This window comes from Cyanistes caeruleus, chromosome 5 (genome assembly GCF_971803275.1).
Source record: "Cyanistes caeruleus chromosome 5, bCyaCae1.hap1.1, whole genome shotgun sequence".
Taxonomy (NCBI): Eukaryota; Metazoa; Chordata; class Aves; order Passeriformes; family Paridae; genus Cyanistes; species Cyanistes caeruleus.
In genome coordinates this window covers 18,979,078-18,997,209 of record NC_141705.1, presented here as the reverse complement: position 1 = coordinate 18,997,209, position 18,132 = coordinate 18,979,078, and the positions used below count along the sequence as shown (strand labels likewise).

The window sequence follows — 18,132 nt, the reverse complement described above, 5'->3', positions numbered from 1 at the left end:
GTCTGTTTACAGGCTGAGGGGACAATTAAGGGTTACGTGAGGAAAAGCTGAGAGCTGGCACTCTTCAGCCTGGAGAAAAGAAGGCTCACATCTGATCCTGTCAGTAGAGAAGATGGAAACAGATTCTTCTCAGTGGTACCAGCCACAAGTTAAATACATTAAGTCCTGTTTGGCCATTAGGAAAAAAAAAAAAAAAAAAAAAGAGAGAGAGAGAGAGAAGAAGACAGAAACCCCACATTTTTAGATGAGGGACATGGACACTAAGCACTGGAACAAGTTTCCAAGAGAGATTGTGGAGTCTTGGCCCTTGGAGATACTAAAGATCAGATATAACACAGCCCTGAGCAACCTGTTCTAGCTGGCCCCTTCTTGGAGAAAGGGGGCTGGATGATCTCCAGACATGCCTTTCCACCTCACTGAGTCTCTGGTTCTGTGATCAGTTTGGTCACCTTCCCAAACACACAACCAAAGTGCAGGGACTTTTCAGTGTGTTACATGTAGACTTGTGTTCACTTGATGGGAACACTAATCTGTTTTAGCTACATTACAAGAATGCATTCACATCCATAACAGAAAAGGATCATGACCTATAAGCCCTGGAGTGCTGTAGGAACATGTGTACGCCGCACTGCGCCGGAAACATTGGGAACTGCTGATGGAGTAGATTCTTCTAGTTAAAAAGCCTAAGCAGAGACATTATAATTAGCTATGGACTCAAAGCTATATTTGCTGGCAGTAAAACTCCCAGGAAGAATTACTCTGATTTACAGTAATTTTCCACTGAGGATTTCAAACTTCAGCAAAAAAAAAAAATAAATTATGAGTTTATAATATAACAGCAGAGATAAGAAAACTCCCCAGGAAAGTTTTCTGTGCTGGAATATTTTTGGAATATTTTTGCATCCTTTCCCCACTCTGATTACATACAAGACTGTATTTGTGAGCAAAAGGATTAGGAAAACTGAAAAATTATTTTCATACTCTCTAGAACCAGTGGTAAAAAGAAATGGCTGTCTAGTTCACAAAATTTCTGTTAGTCAGATTTTTTTTTTGGTGGTTTTTTTTTTTTTTTTTGCATTTTTGAAACAGAAAAGGTGGGGTAAGAAGGAAAAAAAAATACCACTTGAGTCTATTCTGTTGTGCAAAGGAAAGTAAAGCTCCAGGTTCACTCTTCTACTCTAAAATAAACAAAGAAAGGACTTGAATTTAAGTCTGAAGTTAATGCCCCATGGGTTAATTTAGAAGACTATATTAGGCAAAAAAAACAAAATTCTATGGGGCTAATATGACTTTATTATGTCTTTACAATATCAAACATGAAAATAAATCAAAAACTGGCACACTTCAGCTTCTTAGCAGAAAATAGCCATTATATTTTTTAACATTTTATGGAAAAGAGAAAAACAAGCAAAAAAGAAGCTGAAACCTGAAATGAGGTATTTCTAGGTAGGAGACCGTGTTAGCATGAAATCTTTTCCATCACCAAGCACATTGTATAGGATGATAACAGTGCTAATGAAAGTCCTTTATAGGAGAGCAAACCATTCTGTGGGATGTTGATTTTAAGAACAAAAGAGAACAAGACAAAATAGGAAGTACCAACAACATCAAAAAGGTAGAACATATAATACCTGTTCATGAATCTTACACTACATGGTACAGTTATATGATATACATACACATACTTGCACATATGCACTGCCATGTCCTGCATCACTCCTGTTCACACAGACACACCAAAACTATCTTTAAGATTTCTACAGAGTTGTTGCTGTCAGCATAATCACAGCATCTCAGTGCAGACTGGAAGACCTACAGGAGAAATTTACTCAAGACCCATTGGTAATCTGTGCCAAGACCAACACTTCCAGAGCAATACTAATAACTATATTTGAAATAGAACATTTAGCTTCATATATTGGCACGAGACATTCAATACTACTGAAAGATATTCTCTAACACATAATTCATAATGGACAGACAATGAAAAGGAGATTATAAAGCTGACAGAGAGGCAGCAACCTTGTAAATTTATACCACTTTTACCATCACCTAAGAAACATCTATCTGCATCTTTGTTTGAAGGTTTCCAGCACAGTATTTCAGAAGAGTAATCTCACCTGGCTAGGAAGCAGTCACAGCAGAGGTCAGGGAGCCTGTAAGAGTGAGACATTAATTTCAGACAACCAGACATTCTCCAGGATCCCTTCTTACTCAAACTGTCTGGTCAATCTCTGTCTTTCTCCCAAGTCCAAGATACTCAAAGCCCCAAATACCATGAGGGATCCCAGGATGTGGCAAGAGCCATGAAATTCATGCTCTTCAACCTAGCTTTCTCTGCAGAAAGGAGAGAGGTAAATGGATCAACATCTAATTGTTTCAACCACCGTGTTGTTTAATCACCAATTAGACCTCATTTCTCATCTGCTAAGTTCAACCTATTGATTTCCAGTCACACTCTTCTTGTTTACTGTAAAGACAAAGGCATGCCTCCTGTCTGCTCAGAGGAAGCAGTAGCTGTGGCCCCATGTGTACCCCAGCAGCCCCAGCAGCACACATCTCTGTCTGTGCCGTGCCCAGATGCCCATGTCAGGAGCAGGGCATTCTATTGCAGGCATAGCTGCACAAAAACAGGACTGAAAGCTTCAGGCTGAAGCTGGCTCAGAGCAAACATCTGACTATGCAGATACTACAGTCAAAAGCTGCCCTGGGGTTGTGCCTGCAGAGTTCTCTGTTTGCATTAGTTTTCTGACTTTCTCAGACTTTTCTTAGAATAATTTTACATAACAGATTGGGATGGCACTTGGGGTAGGTGTAGCTACATAGAAATTTATATAGGGATTGTGTAGAGGCCTCTCTACAGAATAAGTAGCAAACTAAAAGCAACACTCATCTTCAGTGCCTGGCTGTCAGCTGTTCTTGGTGAACATATTTTTAGCACTTTGTCCGGATGCTCAGGCACCTTCCTGAGAAAGTTTTCAAATCATTGTTTTCACAAAATGTTTCAGTTTCAACAAAATAGTAATTCCTGACCAAAAAAAAAAAAAAAATTGTACATTCATTAACGCTGAGCAGTCCTACCAGTGTCTTAAAATAAGCAAAAGTAACAGTATCAAAAGCAGTGAACTGCAGCCATATGCATAGTAGAGGCAGGAAAAAAGGCAAAAAGTGAAAATGTGGCAAAACTCTAAAAAAGGTTTGCATTTTTTACCTAGCTATTTTATATACTGACCAGCATAAACCTATTGTTTTTGCAAGACATTAATTCATCTTAGCTACATACTGTACATTTTCTTGTTGCTGAGATCTGAATGTGTCATTCTTATCTTCCATTTCACAGTTTACACATCTTATTGATACTACAAAATCAGATTCTTAGCAAAAGGATGGTCTGTCATTTTGTGGAAAGTAATCTATAAAAAGCTATGCTTCTGTTAGCTTATCTGTTAGTATCAAATTAATCTGATTACTTCTAAGCTTCCCTAAACTATTCAGAAGGAGAAAATTCTGTTAGAATTAGGAGTTATGATTTTTATGCCATTCCAATGTGCTTAACAAGATAAATCATTACAGAATTCAAACACTTTGGCAACACATATCTCTGGCAGGGGAATGGACATTAAAATGGCACAAAACCAGTTTCTCATGCTCAGGAGACACCCTAGAGGGCTGTCCTGGAACAGAACTTCAGTTCTGCATGGGCTTAAGTCAGATAAAACCAGTTGAAGGAAATAAAATAGAATGTTGTAAAACAGACATTTCAGCAGTTCCTATGAAGAAATGAAAAAATTGCAAACCTACCATCACAGATAGCTGTAGAGACACAGGCTGATTAACGAAAAAATATAGCACCTGATCCTGTGTTTGGCTAGATGCTGAAAAGCGAAGTCCATTTATTTAGAAGAACAAGTCGGCAAAGATACAATCTGTTTAGAACAAGAATGTAATTTTCAGTTGCATGTCCACTTTCAGCAAGTGCAGTTGCTGCAGGAAAAACAGAAATCGAATCACACTTGCTGCTAAATACATATTTAATTGCTTATGGTTTTTTTATATTTTGTTTTGCACCAGACTGTTTACTCTGCTCATGATGATGTGGAATTAGTGTTGCTAAGTTTTCTGCTTCCTTTAACCAGTCTTAAAGTGCCGCCTAGTGCACATTTAAGGCAACATCGCCGCCTAACACAGTAGTGCCAGGGCTGAGCGTGCAGAATATTCTGGCAGATTTTATTTCATGTAAAAAACATTTCATTATCTCACTCCCATCAATTTCATCAAATTTTAGGGGCTGAAGTGGATTCTGCATCTCTGGGAATATGTGTTAGTAGAAGTTAATCCAGTAAGACTTTGGACTGACATAAGATATTGTACTAGAGCTGTCTAGCCTTCCAACCTGCACAGCTGTGACAGAGGGGGAAGAGCTTGTCAGGGAGGCTGGAGCACTCTGGGACCTGCTCTCAGCACCAGCTCCCACCAGGACACTTGCAGTAACATCAACCTAGCCCAGAAGGCTGGACCTTGCCCAGGGGCCATCAGCCCCACAGAGAACATCCAGGCCCCACACTCTCTGTCCTCTACTCAGCAAGAAAGAATGAGCCCTATGGCTCTGTTTGGACTTAGGAAAACAAACCTTAAGGAGTGGATTGATCTCTTCTGAGGCTTTGGAAGAAAGTGCCAGGGATGATACCCTCCCTAGAGTCACAGCTGCCTGCATCAAACTAAGCAGCTACAGCAACAGATATTGCTGAAAACCGCAGTTATTTAACCACACACAAATCTAGCATTGTACATCATCCTAACTGCTCGTGTTTTCCTCGGGAGTGAACAAATCACCAGTGCTCTGTGGCACAGTGAAGGAAAAGAAAATAGGAGTTGATCCTTGTTTTTAATCACAAAGATAAAAAGCTGAGACTTACTTAGAATCCTGTCAAGAATTACATGAAAAAATCTGAAATTATCTGAGCTTTTAGTTACTGACATTTTCTTGGGCCCCAGACTTCTTTCTCCCTTACAAAACCACGTACACTCAAAATGAGGTCTGCTTTCTTTTCACTAGTGATTTTAACACTGCAGTGTATGAAAGAGGTTGTTTCTCAAATGCTTAAATATTACTCTTGATGTATAGGGATCTACCTGTCTTTTGTGATATGTTGTGATAAGCTAATTTCTTCTGCAGAGCTTTTCTGCCAATAAATTGTACTGCAGGAAATCACAGAATAAGCTGAGTTAGAAGGCACCCATAAAGATCCTCAAGTCCAACACACAACCCTTCACAGCACCTTCACTAAGTGTCACACGATGTACCTGAGAATATTATCCAAACACTTCTCAAACTCTGTCAGGCTTCGTACTGTGACCACTTCCCTGAGGGGCCTGTTCCAGTGCCCAACCGCCCTCTGGGGGAAGAGCCTTTTCCTAATATCCAACCTAAACCTCCCCTGACACAACTTCACGCCATTCCCTTGGATTCTGGTACTGGTCACCACACAGAAGAGATCAGTGTCTGCCCCTCCTCTTCCCCTCTACAACGAGGAAGTTGTAACTGCAGTGAGGCCTCCATTCAATCTCTTCTTCCCCAGTCTGTGCAAGCCAAGTGACCTCAGCCATTCCTCATACAGCTTCCCCTCAAGGCCCTTCACCATCTTTGCTGCCCTCTTTTGAACACTCTAATAGCTTCCTATCTTTCTGACATGGCAGTGCCCAGAACTGCCCCCAGCCCTGGAGGTGAGGCTGCCCCAGCTCAGGGCAGAGCAGGACAATCCCCTCCCTTGCCCGGCTGGCCATGCTGGGCCTGGTGCACCCCAGGACACGCTTGGCCCTCCTGGCTGCCAGGGCACTGCTGGCTTGTGTGCAACTTTCTGTCAACCTTGACCCCCAGGTGCCTTTCCTGGCACTGCTTTCCAGCATTTCACTCCCCAGTCTGTACATACACAGAGTTACCCCATCCCAGGTGCAGAATCTGGCACTTTCACTCGCTGAACTTCACATGGCTGGTGATTGCTCAGCCCTCTGTTTTGTCAAGGTCTCTCCGCAAGGCCTCCCTGCTTTTGAGGGAGTCAACAGCTCCTCCCAGCTTTGTATCATCTGCAAACTTGCTCAGTCCCTTCCAGTCCTGTGTTCAAGCCAGTTATGAAGATGTTGAAAAGCACAGGGCTGAGGATGGAGCCCTGTGGAACCTCCCCAGTGACAGGTGCCCTGTCTGATGTCGCCCCATTAACTATAACCCTTTGTGCCTGACCCATGAGCCAGCTACTCACCCACTACATGAAGTGTTTATCCAGCTGTGTGCTGGAAATTTGGTAAACTGTTACAACATTTTCAGCTGGATAATCATAAAAAAGTATCAAGAGAGTCCTTTGGTCACCACTGTCATAAGCAAACCCAAAACCAATTGAGGATCAATAAATACATACAGCTGGCAAATCTCAGTGACAAGATGTCCATATAATTAGAACAGCAGCATCTGCTTTCCCCATCCTGCATCACAGAAATCACTTCGATCCTGCCTGTTTAGATATTTAGCATTTACATTGATGATATGAATCTAAATTCCCAGGCAGAAGTCACTGTACATATACATCAAGAATATTTTAGCTCCTCTTAGTTTTCTCTTCTCTTTCAGATTAAATCAGAGTTCATAGTATGCCTCTGCCTTTTGTGGTTTTATTAATTTGTGCCTAATTACTTAAAGAGCTATTTTGGTTTGACATTATTCCTACTTGGGTTCTGTTAAAAGACCTTCAACAGCTGTTCCACATCAGTGTAAGCATTATTTCACATCCATTTTATCATCAGAATTAATGAAGAGAAAGAAGCACCTGATTTATTGTGTAGTCCAGGGCAAGGGGTTTTCTCTCTGCTTAGTTTCTACATCAGTATCACCTTCACAAAGACCAAAAATCACATTTTTCCATTCATACAGTACTAATCACACCAAAAAAATGCCAAGAAAATAACCAGCACTCTCATATGTGTCTTCTAATGGCATGTTTAAAATTGGTGTAGTGTAGAATTCAAATATTTTAAAGTGTCATTAGACTGCAGATAACAGGACCCAAAAGATCATTATTCCATCTGGTCAAACCAAGACAATAAGACTTAATACTACAGGATTTGAAAACACCCTATAATGTCACAGCAAGAACTGCTATGCAGTAATGAATTAATTTATTTATATTTGCCACAAGCAGCTTGTTCGCTCATTCTCTTCCCTGTAACCAAATTACATATGCAAAGTAGGATCTGGTAGGATTGTTTTTCCCTGCATAAATATATACATGCTGCTGTGTGCCTATTTTAGAGAAGTCAAGGTCAAAAAAGTATACTTTCCATTTGAAGCAGCAACTCCCACTGTGGTTCCAACAGAAGATTATTTTAAAAATCTCTGCTAAAATTAACCTTACTTGCCTGAGAGCCAAAGTGACAGTGTCTGAAGGCTCTGAAACTTGTACTTGGGTGGAGTTCTGAATGGACTCAGCCTTTAAACACCTTCAAGCTCTTAGTGGTTCAAATTTGGTCAAGGAGTCTGAGAAAAATATCACTGAAGGGCTGCTTGCAAAAGACCACTGAAGATGTCCAGTCCACTCTGACCCTCCAAGCAGGATTATCAGCAGAACTGAATCAGGTGATCAATAGAAAATGCCCCAAAGATAGCCACTTGGCTGGGTGCTGTACTGCATTCCTGGGACAAAGGGCTGGCTAACTTGACCCTCCCCATGCAGAAATCACTGCCTCTGATACATCTCTACCTTCTGAGGAATTTTGGTTCTCTCATTTTCATAACTCTCCATATTGAAGTAGTTATAAATACCTACTAGGTCACTTCTTAATGTGACTGTATACAAGCCCAGCTCCCTCAAAGAGCACATATCCTGTAGAACATCTTGGTGGCCCACTGACAGACTATCAATAAATAATTTATGTATTTACTTAATTGAAACTTGTCTGTGTTCTGAATAAAACTTCCTAAGTCACTGGGATTTATGTTTAAACATGCTCTAATGCTGTAGACTCCAAAGCTGCATCATCTGCAGGACAGCACAGAGAATGATAGAAGGTCTTTCATATATTATTATGCAAGATTATTCAGATACTATTATGCATGAATACACACAGAGAATTCATCCTCCCCAAAGAGAATACTGAACTGTGGCTGAAATTACTTCAACATACACTTCAGGTCCAGACTAAAACTCTTGCATGCATATTTTTAACATTCCTTATGGTTGTGGTTTGGACCCCGTTCCCAGATCATTTGGATCGGAGTCATATCACTTTATACAACTGAAAAATGCACTATATCATGCATTAAATTTCTCATATCTTAGCTCAGCCCTTTCTAGGTATTGTCAGTTTGCACAATGTCAGAGTCAACTACACCATCCCAATGGATCTTTGTAATAACTCCAGGTAAATTTTCCATAGGTCTGGAAGAGGATTGACCCTCTTGAGAGGATGGAGCCATATGAAAGATCAGTTAGCAGAAGCATGCTTCTCTTAATACTAATGTTTGTCTTGGACCAAATATTTACAAGTTCAGGATCTACAACTAAAATCTAAAGAGAACACATCAGTAGAATAACCACAGCCACAGCTTCGTTAAAAAACTGAAAGGCTAGAAATTAGAATGTGGAATGTCTTTTCAATATACAATCTAGTGTTTAGCTCAGAGCAAGAGCAGCAGAGTCTGGCCTGCAAAGTACCCTTTGGATGCCACCTAACACTTAGGCCAACACAGATCTACCTCTTACAAGCTCTTGTGTCAGTCACTTCCTTTCCAGTCACTGGTCTAAAAATTGCCTTTTTATCCCTGAACATTTTTACTTCAGAAAACCACTTAAGTAGCTTTAGTTCAGGACTGTGTCAGCTCCACTCTAGCCTGAGCTATATCATATTTTCCTCAGTCAGACCTTTTTGATCCAATACATCCCCTTCACTGGTTGTTTTGACATCTGTATTCTGAGAGCCATACTCTTCCAAAATGGCAACAAACAAAACAAATTAAAAAATAAAAATATTTTTTAAAATCCACAAAAAAAAAAAAAGAAAAAGAAAAAGAAAAAAAACCACAAAAAAACCGAGACTGACAAATTAACATACTGCTAGAAACAGAGAGAACCTGCAACAAGATTTATTATAAGCACCACATCTCAAAATTTCATGTTAATCATTGAAGGATGGAATTCTATTCGTAGGTTGTATGGTCCAGTTTCTAATTACTTTTCTGTACTTTTGCACATGCATGCAGATAAGTGAGAAAACAATATTTTACTTTTCTGTCCCAAAAGAAAAGCATCTTAATCCTGGATCTGAAAGTTTTCTGGCTGCTTAAAGGCAGTGATAAAAAACCTAACACCTACCCTACCTGCCAATATCTGTGTGCAGATAACTCAGCTAGAATCACCAAGGGTTTGGCTTAGTTTTAATGTAGCAACTGTTTCAGAGGATTTCCATTACTTTTACACAAATGTGAATGTTTTCCATGCATCATTGCATACCAGAAACATTTTCCAAAGTCTTTCTTCAATAAATTTTTACAGAAGACCACAGCAGGAAATTCTGCATGCCCCATTGGGCTAGCAGTCATTAAATATACAACATCCTACTGAAAGGCAGTTTAGAGTACCAGCAAAGAACTTTTCACACATTGACAACCAGTTTCTCAGCTTTTGAAAGCCTCATAAAAAGGCTTCCAGCTGCCATATAGTATTTGCAACCAAACAAAAACTAATCCTTGGCAAATGTCTTTGCAAAAAATAACTACAGAGGATAATAAAGTGGTTAAAAATGGAGTCACACCAAGAGTAAAAACAAACACTAAACCAATCCTTTTTAGCCTTCATTCCTATTTCAAATTGATATGACTCATTCTTCCACATCATTCTCCCACCTGTGCAAACTTGGAGGCAATATACCTATTTTCAGTCCTTCAGCACAGACAAATATGATAACAACTGTCCTGTACTCAGCCAAATTTCACACATCTCAGCATTTAATAGTACAGAACCCAAATTTAGTTCAGCTGAAGTCTAGTACAGACTGACACAGTAGTATTTTGACATTCAACTATGTTTTTCATAAATTTATGATCAATTCGTGAGTAAAACTCATTTCATAAACAAGACAAGAGAGTGCAGTTGCTCAAGGCTCTTGCCCTCCCTTTCCCCTTGGCTGCATAGGAACCTGTGACAGCCCTCAGGGCAGCAGGACCATGATTATGGTCTGGACATCAGTGATAGAGAGCAGAATCCTTTTACAAGTGCTTGCATTTCAGTTTTTCAACTGCAGAAGCCAGTCAGCAAGGCACACAGCAGTATTAACCCTCTCCAGAACAGGAGGGGTAAGGCCTGCACCCTGAAGGAGAACACCAAGGGACAAGTGAGGCCAGGAAAGTTGGAATGGAGAGTTTGGGGTTGGTACGGGCTGAGCATCAGCAAGGCAGCTGGGCCCATGCTTGGCAATGCACCAATGTATGAATCCAACCTGGCAGGAGTAGCAAAAGAATCAGATGATTTGAATCAGCATCAAAGGCTTTATCACAATCCCCCATCCAAATCCTACCCAAAATGTATCTTGGCATTTGGGAAGGGAACTCAAGATGGTACCTGTAGAAGAAGGCCTTGTGGCAGCTGGGCTACCATGCCACACTCTCTTTAAAAATCAGTCCTTCCCTCAGTCCAAGCCTGTATTCCCAGACAGCAAGCTGCAACATTCTCAGAGAAGACAGTGGGTTTGTAGCTATGTGATAGGACTCAATACACAGCCGAAGGCAATGGCACATATCTGACCTATTTTAAACCGCAAAACATGGGAACAACTCTCAGCAAGAAAATATGAGCTTTACTTTCAAGAGCAGGGAGGCCAAACTAGTTCAACTATTTACCACCCAAGATGCTGAGGAGGAAAATAAGTCTCTTACTTCCAGTGTTGTTACACAATCTCAGAAATATTCATGTCTCTAATTACTAGATGTTGTTCCTAATATTCTTCTCTAATGCTCCCCTCTCGTTTTTTTAACTGGTCACCAGCAAGCTCAAACTACAGGTATCTTGAACTGATCCTATTTAATATAGGAACATTTTTTTCTTGATGGTGTTGCATATTTTCTTATTTACTTTGGAAGTAATATATTATTTAAACATAAATTAGTTTGGATCAGAAAAGTGCAATTTTAGAAATATTAGAAAGACAAATGTATGTTTAACTTTCAGCTAATTTTTAATTTTGTAGTTCCACAAGAGAAAAACAGGCTTTTTCTGCTCCCTATCAAAGTAAGCAAAAATATCACTAATGCAGAAACAGTACATTGCAAGTGTATAGAAATTGTTTCTCTAATCCTTTTAGCCTACCCCAAAGAACTCCATGTTAAAAATGAAACAAACAAAACAAAAGAAAAAAAACCCACAAGTAGAGACTTGTTTTAAGCATTTTTTATTTAATTTTTTTCTATTTTGCATTTTTAAGTATAGGGAACAAAATTTTTATGTGGTGAATTTGTAACTTGAGCTTAAAAAAACCCCCAATGGCTATGTATTTTTTCTTTTCCTTCTCTCTCTCTAAGGAACTCATGCAAGAATCACCTTTTTAGCATATCTGCTGAGCTTATTGGCCTAGTCATAAAAAAAAGCAAAATAAAAGCACAGATGTCTGCCACTAGAACTACCTAAGATAGCAAGAGTCAGCCAGGAGCTTGCCTCCAGTGACATCTATGAAGATGTCCTTTCAAAAAAAGGAAATGTTTGCTCCCTCTCATCGCTGGTTTAATAAGATTCATTGGCTGAGACAGCTATTCATGCACAGCAGTTATGATCCCCTCAGACTTTCACTGACCTTCAGGGAATTATAAAAGGAGGAACCAATTTCCATTCCTGGAAAGGAGAAGGGAGAAAGGAAAGCCCCATCTCACCGTGCAAAGGTAAATACTTCAACAGAAAGAGCTCTGATGTTATAAAAGAATTCCTAGCAGCAGGAAAGAAGGCATCAAATCAACTGCTGTCATTTTAAATATTTCCTACAAAGGAGGAAATACACTTTAGTGCAATGAGATATCCAGCAGTGGATTTTTATGTGGCATGCTCAAGAATTAATCTCCATGTTCAACCCTGCAGTACTACAGCTGAGTCAGCACTATTCTTTTAAATGACCTGATTCTGCAATCGCATTATTAATAACATGAAAATTACTTTCCTTTTTGCTGTTTTGTGCTATCAATGGAAAGCCACAGAAGCAAAATGCATTAGCTCTCACAGGTCTCCTCTAGGATTATTTGCATCAATACAAACTGAATTAATCATGGAGACATTTGAATAATCACCAGTCGCGTGATAGTGCCAGAGCTGCGTCAGGAGCTGTGGTTCACTTCTGTAAAATGTTGCATTTTATTTGTGTTATTGTCATCTGAACCATGCATATTTTATCATTCTCTATCAAAATGATATCTTGCAATCTACACTGTTATTCCTTTTTCTTTCTTGGCATATTTTATATACACTGCCTGCTTTGTGTTCCCTAATGTTCAATCCTAAATTTTGAAGTGGCTTATACTTAAATTTATGAATCTGAAGAGGAGAATTCATTGCAAGAAACATCAGCATAACGGAGACCCCCTTTGTTCTGAAAGACATTGACTCAACCTTTGATTTGTAGTATTTTGTATAACAGTAGGCTTTAACTGCAAAAAGGAGAGCAACTTGGAACCAGAGGATTGCTCCAATAGTCAGCTAAGTTTAGCTCTTATTTCTGAGCACTGCTATAATTCAAGCAGACTGCAAATGTTAAGAGTAAAGTACTTTGAAAAAAACCACTCATGACAAAATGGACCAACTCTAATCCTACTGGATTGGTAACCAGTGGGTTCAAGGCAATTAGTGGAGACTGTTTAGCAATCTAAATTCTAACAACTTCAGCCTTTCTAGAAATATATTAAAAAACATTTTAAATTCAAAAGAGGTTCAGATAGCCAAAATCAGAATTCTGATGAAAGTTCCATAGGGCTTGTCAACATATTTAATCTGCAAAAGGAATTTTAAAAGATACTTCATGACTTCTCATAAGACAAAGAACATACTTATCAAACACTGTGATATACTGCTAAAAAAAATGCATCTTCCTCAAAAATAGTTCATAAATACATATGAAAAAGGTACAACAGGTATGAGAATGGCAAGCAGTCTTACACACACCCAACACTAGGAGTCAAACAAATTACTTGTACTGAAATTTACCACAGAAACATACATTTACATCCCAGTTAAACATGATTCTTGTCAAAGGGAATTCAGAATAACCAGTGTCACATGGTTGCCACAGGCTTTGGAAGAAGGACAGCCACAATCCCATCCATCTTGCCCACCACTTTTCTGAATCCTTCCAGCTTCCAGGCCCCTGTCCCAGCAGTATGGCAACATAAACATGATTTCCCAGAGATGCAAAATTTCATGATGCAAACACCCTCTAAGCAAAACTATGGAAATAATATCACCACACCAACGATAATAAAACTGGAACAGCAAAAACAGCAATGTACTAAAAAGCATCCAATCAAAGCAAACATTGACTTTCAGTGGAGTAAATATATTCATCTCTGCCCAAAAGGAGACAAGACCTGTAATTTGGGAGGGTAAAGGCATTTCATGAAAGTACTACAGCAAATTTATCCAAACATTCAACTGGGCTATTTTTCCTTAATTTTCTTCTGAAATGCTTTTTCTTTCTTGTATGTGGAAAACAATGCTTCACAGAAGTCCACATGGAGAAAAAAAAAATCAAGTATTTAATCCTGCCCTGTTACTGTACAGCTCCAGTTACCATAACAACTTGCTGTAGCTCTTCTCATAATGGGCTTAGGGTAGCTTGTCCATAAAACCATTTTTTGACTGGAACTACAGCTAGTATACTATTCTGCATCCATGCAGCCCCTCTGTTGCCAAGAGGCAAATTTATTTCATTTTAAGTGTAAATATAATTCACGGTATTTGAGATTTTATGGCTAGAAAAGCCAGACTATAGGAAAGATAGCAATCACATCACTTATCAGTGTGGTACTGCACTAATCATTAAAAAACTCCAAAACACAGCCTACTGCTGTTCATGAAATGCTTCAATATTTCAAAATAGGAAGTATTTTAAATATGTGTGAATTTGTAGCTGTATTTTCAGTTTCATCACCAGTTCATTTACAACAAATCTGTAGTACTTTAATTTCTACATTTGAAAATTAAATATTATTTAAACCTGCACTATATAGGAACTCTTTTTCAGGTATCTTTTATCTCTGTTCTTTCAGCTATGGAAAATGACTGTGAAATCTGCCAAAATGCTGTGGGTAAAGTTGGAAATCTGGTGCTAATTTTTTTTTCTCCATTTCACAATACAGATATTCTTTCATATTGAATGTTTTAAAAACATTTTCTGTTAAATAACAGCTTCCCTTTAGCATAATTTTGGTAGGAAGTGTTTGTACAAAGGCTAAGATGGAATTTGATATCAAAGTACTAGGTTGAAAGATCCTCAAAATATCTTTTAGCTGTTCTGAGCACTAATAATTCTTTAATGAAATTACACTATCTATTCAAGATAATTATTCACAGTGCTTCAATGCAAGGGAAAATATGTACATCCAGGCTGGTCTGCTATTTGTTGTTCCCAGCTGAGTACATTGAAGTAAAGATGCCAGACAAATGCAGCTTTCAAATGTTGGGAGACTCCTAGACACCCTCTACTGTCAGGCAAGGTAAAAGACTAAATTCAAAGCTCCAGAATTTTTTCTCTTGAAGGAGAGAATAAACCTTTTTCTTCAGATGACAAATTTAAATACACACAGCTCCACATGTTTTGCTCTGCAGAAAGCCTTAAAACCTCCTTTTAAGCCAAGAAGTCATAAATGGGAACTCATAGGTTTGCCCATGTAGCTGATGATCAAGATCCATCCACCTCTCCAACACAATTTTACTCCTCTGGCTCAGGTCCCCTGGGAGCAGGCTGCACTCTAATCCTGTATCTGGTTTTAGTGCAACAAGTCTAGCAAATTCTTACCAATACCAGGAATCTGCCCATTAGATCCGAGACCCAGGGGCAAAGTAGACAAGGAGTGGTGCCCCCTCTAATTCTACAGGATAACTTTCACAAGATCTGCATTTGGCCTGGTTGCTGCCTACTCCCTGTGTGAGGGGACTCTCTCAAAAGGCATGTGCAGGTGAGAATCATGAGAAGGTGAGCCTTACTTACAGATATGAAAAATCCTCACCGTTTCACTGGTTTTCCATGCAATTTTCTGAGCTGTTCATACAACATTTTCTGTATCTTGTCAACTGTTACAACAAAATTAGAGTCCATTTGCTGTTATTTTTAATTCCTTTGTTTCTTTTTCAAATGCATTTCCTATTTTAAATCCTCCCCAACTGAAGTTTATTTCTATCCAAATCATTTGTATCTGCAAAGTTCTCTGAATTATTCGGATTTGAGGTGTGTATTTTATGAAGTTTGAACTTTAAATCATTCCTAAATCAAAGCCAACAATGTGACATATTTGGACTTAATTTGATGTGCAAAGACCATTTTTATCTAGTTGGCAATCTCCTCTCAATTTTAAGTATTTTTAAAAGATCGCTAAGGGAAAAATTCTGCAGTGTTTCAGTCAATGCATACAAGTCATTAGCTAGCAGAATGTCTGACCTTAACTATGGATAGAATTTTGTCTGTTTAATTAACAAGTGATGAAGAACAGCCAGAATTTTTGCATGTAAGCATCCTAAGTGGCTCTAGTCCAATTGATTAGTATTTCCTGAGCAGGAGTGGCAGGCTAGCAAACACCACTTTACAGATGTCAGCTCAGCTCTGGCACCAGTAAAGCCTCTACTAAAAACTTAGAAAGTCTCTACTAAAAACTTGCAATGAGCAGATCTTTATTTCAGACCCATTAAAATGCTGGAAATTGCACTGTCAGTAAAACCAGCAAAATGGATATGAAAAGCAATTATTTCTACCTTTAAATAAAAGTGTAATTGAATGCTCCTTGGAAAAATAGCAGTATCAAATTCTTAGAAAATCACTAATCTGTTCAACATGGTCCAACTTAATACTGCAAATTCCTCAATATGCAGCCTTCTGTGGAAGGAAATTCAAAGTGAAAGATCAAGAAGAGGTGATGAAATGGTATGGTACAACCTGAAGGTTACCACTGCCTCACAATTGTAATTAACTCTATGGTCAAGTTAACTGGTTTTTACCATATACAGATTAATGCCCTATTTCTATTAAAAAAGATCCGTGTCAGTTGCTGGTCAGTCCATTTGTATGAGGGAACAAATACACATTCCTTTAGGAACACATTGTAAAATCCAAAGCTGTTGTCCAAGACACCTCTTTGTAAAACACTGTCTGAGCACAACTTGCAGGCAGGGTAAGAGTGAACTTCCTGAGAATTCTATTCAAATGCAGGATTTGGAAAAATGCATGGGAGCTGTGAGGTCCTGGCACAAGGAATGGTAGAAGCCAAACAGAATTTTAGTTAGCAATAGTCTTAGAAGGCCTGGAATACGCAAACGAAAAAATAGTTTCCTGTCCAGTAAAGCTGGACTTTCATGTATCTCCATACACCTGTCATACATGTGTACGGGACACTGACAAAGAAATGCATGCCTCATCTCAACCCTCCTCTGAAGAAGCCTCAGTGGGGGCAATCACTAAAAACAAGAATGCCAGAGGCATTCATATCCTGAGATGCTGCAACAGCTATATATCTACAAAAAACCTTGAGAACAAGGTGCAAAGCCACATCCAAATATGTATGAAAAGTCTGCTCTATGGTCATAGCATGAACAGTGAGTTTGGCCAAGTGAGCTTATCCTTTATGCTCTTCTGAACACAGGCATTTTGCTGTATCTCTTACCAAGCAGCTAGATGTTGCACCAATTCATAATACCCTGAGTATTACCACTTGCAAATTACTTCCAAGGGGATGAGTACTCAGGAATTTGTCAGAGACCTGATTAGATGGTGAAATGAATCAGTGTTAGAACCGCAGTAGACTTTGATCAGTTTAAAAATGGCTTGTTTGAACATCTGAAATCATTAGTGAGGTGCAAATGGGAGTGATTTAATATAGTGTTGAGAGCAATTAGATTGGAGTTCATTTTGTAGTGTCTATTGAGAACATTATTTTTATCTGGTTTAGAAACATTATAATACTGGCATAATAGATGCAACACCCATTCTCCTTGAGCATTATTATAGATGTCTTTTCAGTAATATTCATACATGTGAAAGCAGCAGTAAAAATAGTATTTGCTCTTGATCTTTTTTGGGAGAAGGCTGAAGATTTCAGTGGATCAAATACTTATTCTGCCTTCCAAGCTCTTTAGACATTTATCCAAAGATCTACTAAAGCAGTCAATGCAGATGGAAATGAAACTTTAGGACCTAGCTCTACAAGGCATTTATATTAAATTGCTTTAGAAAAATCCAACTACACATATTAAAAAAATGCACCTTCCTTACAAAATGCCATTAATCTGTAAGCTATGCCTCCAATTTCTCCAAAAATTATGGCATTACTTTTAAAATAAAACCTAGTAAAATGAACAACCTTCAGAAAGATCTAGTTCAGAAAATATAGTGCTCAAAGTCCCAGTTTTCCATTATTTATCAAATTGATTGCCATGTGAAATTCTGTGGCTGCCTTCTATCCTCCTCCCAGCAGCCTTTGTCTCCAATAACAGAAATTTGAAACTCTTTCTTATATCATTTTGCAGTAAAAAACAGTTAGGAAATATAGCTGGTTTAATGGTAGCCTGTAGGAAAAAAAAATATATATATATACATATATATATATATATATATATATATACACTGACTTTATATCTGACAATCAAGATGTATAGCTCAAGGAGTGACCTACTGACAAACAACAGGGTTTTCAAAGTGTCATCGTTCCATACAGTTTTATATCTACTTGCATTAAAGTAGATCACATTAAGTGCCTGAGCCAAACCAGTTCAAACTCAAGAAGTTATTAGCAAGCTTGGAAGACTATACACATGGAATAAAAAGTGCCATTTAAAAAACAGTAGTAGGTCTGCCCCCCTGTAATTTATGTGCAAAAGCAAAATCGTGCAGAAATAGACTAGTAAATGG

The 18,132-nt window shown here is 38.6% G+C and overlaps 1 long non-coding RNA gene across 6 annotated transcripts in view; it reads right to left on the bottom strand.

Annotated features, from left to right (window-relative positions):
- LOC111928123 (uncharacterized) overlaps positions 1-18,132 on the bottom strand; it is a 356,375-nt gene that overhangs the window by 323,077 nt on the left and 15,166 nt on the right. Inside the window, exons 1-4 of one of the 6 annotated variants that reach the window (XR_015287226.1) lie at positions 5,931-6,227; positions 3,802-3,984; positions 2,890-3,028; positions 2,121-2,156 (exon numbers count right to left, since the gene is read on the bottom strand). This is a non-coding gene — a long non-coding RNA (uncharacterized LOC111928123). Of the gene's footprint in view, positions 1-1,042; positions 2,338-2,889; positions 3,029-3,801; positions 3,985-4,630; positions 5,794-5,930; positions 6,228-16,888; positions 16,985-18,132 lie in introns of those variants that run through there. The other 5 variants (XR_015287227.1, XR_015287231.1, XR_015287224.1 and 2 more) reach the window with 5 other exon arrangements.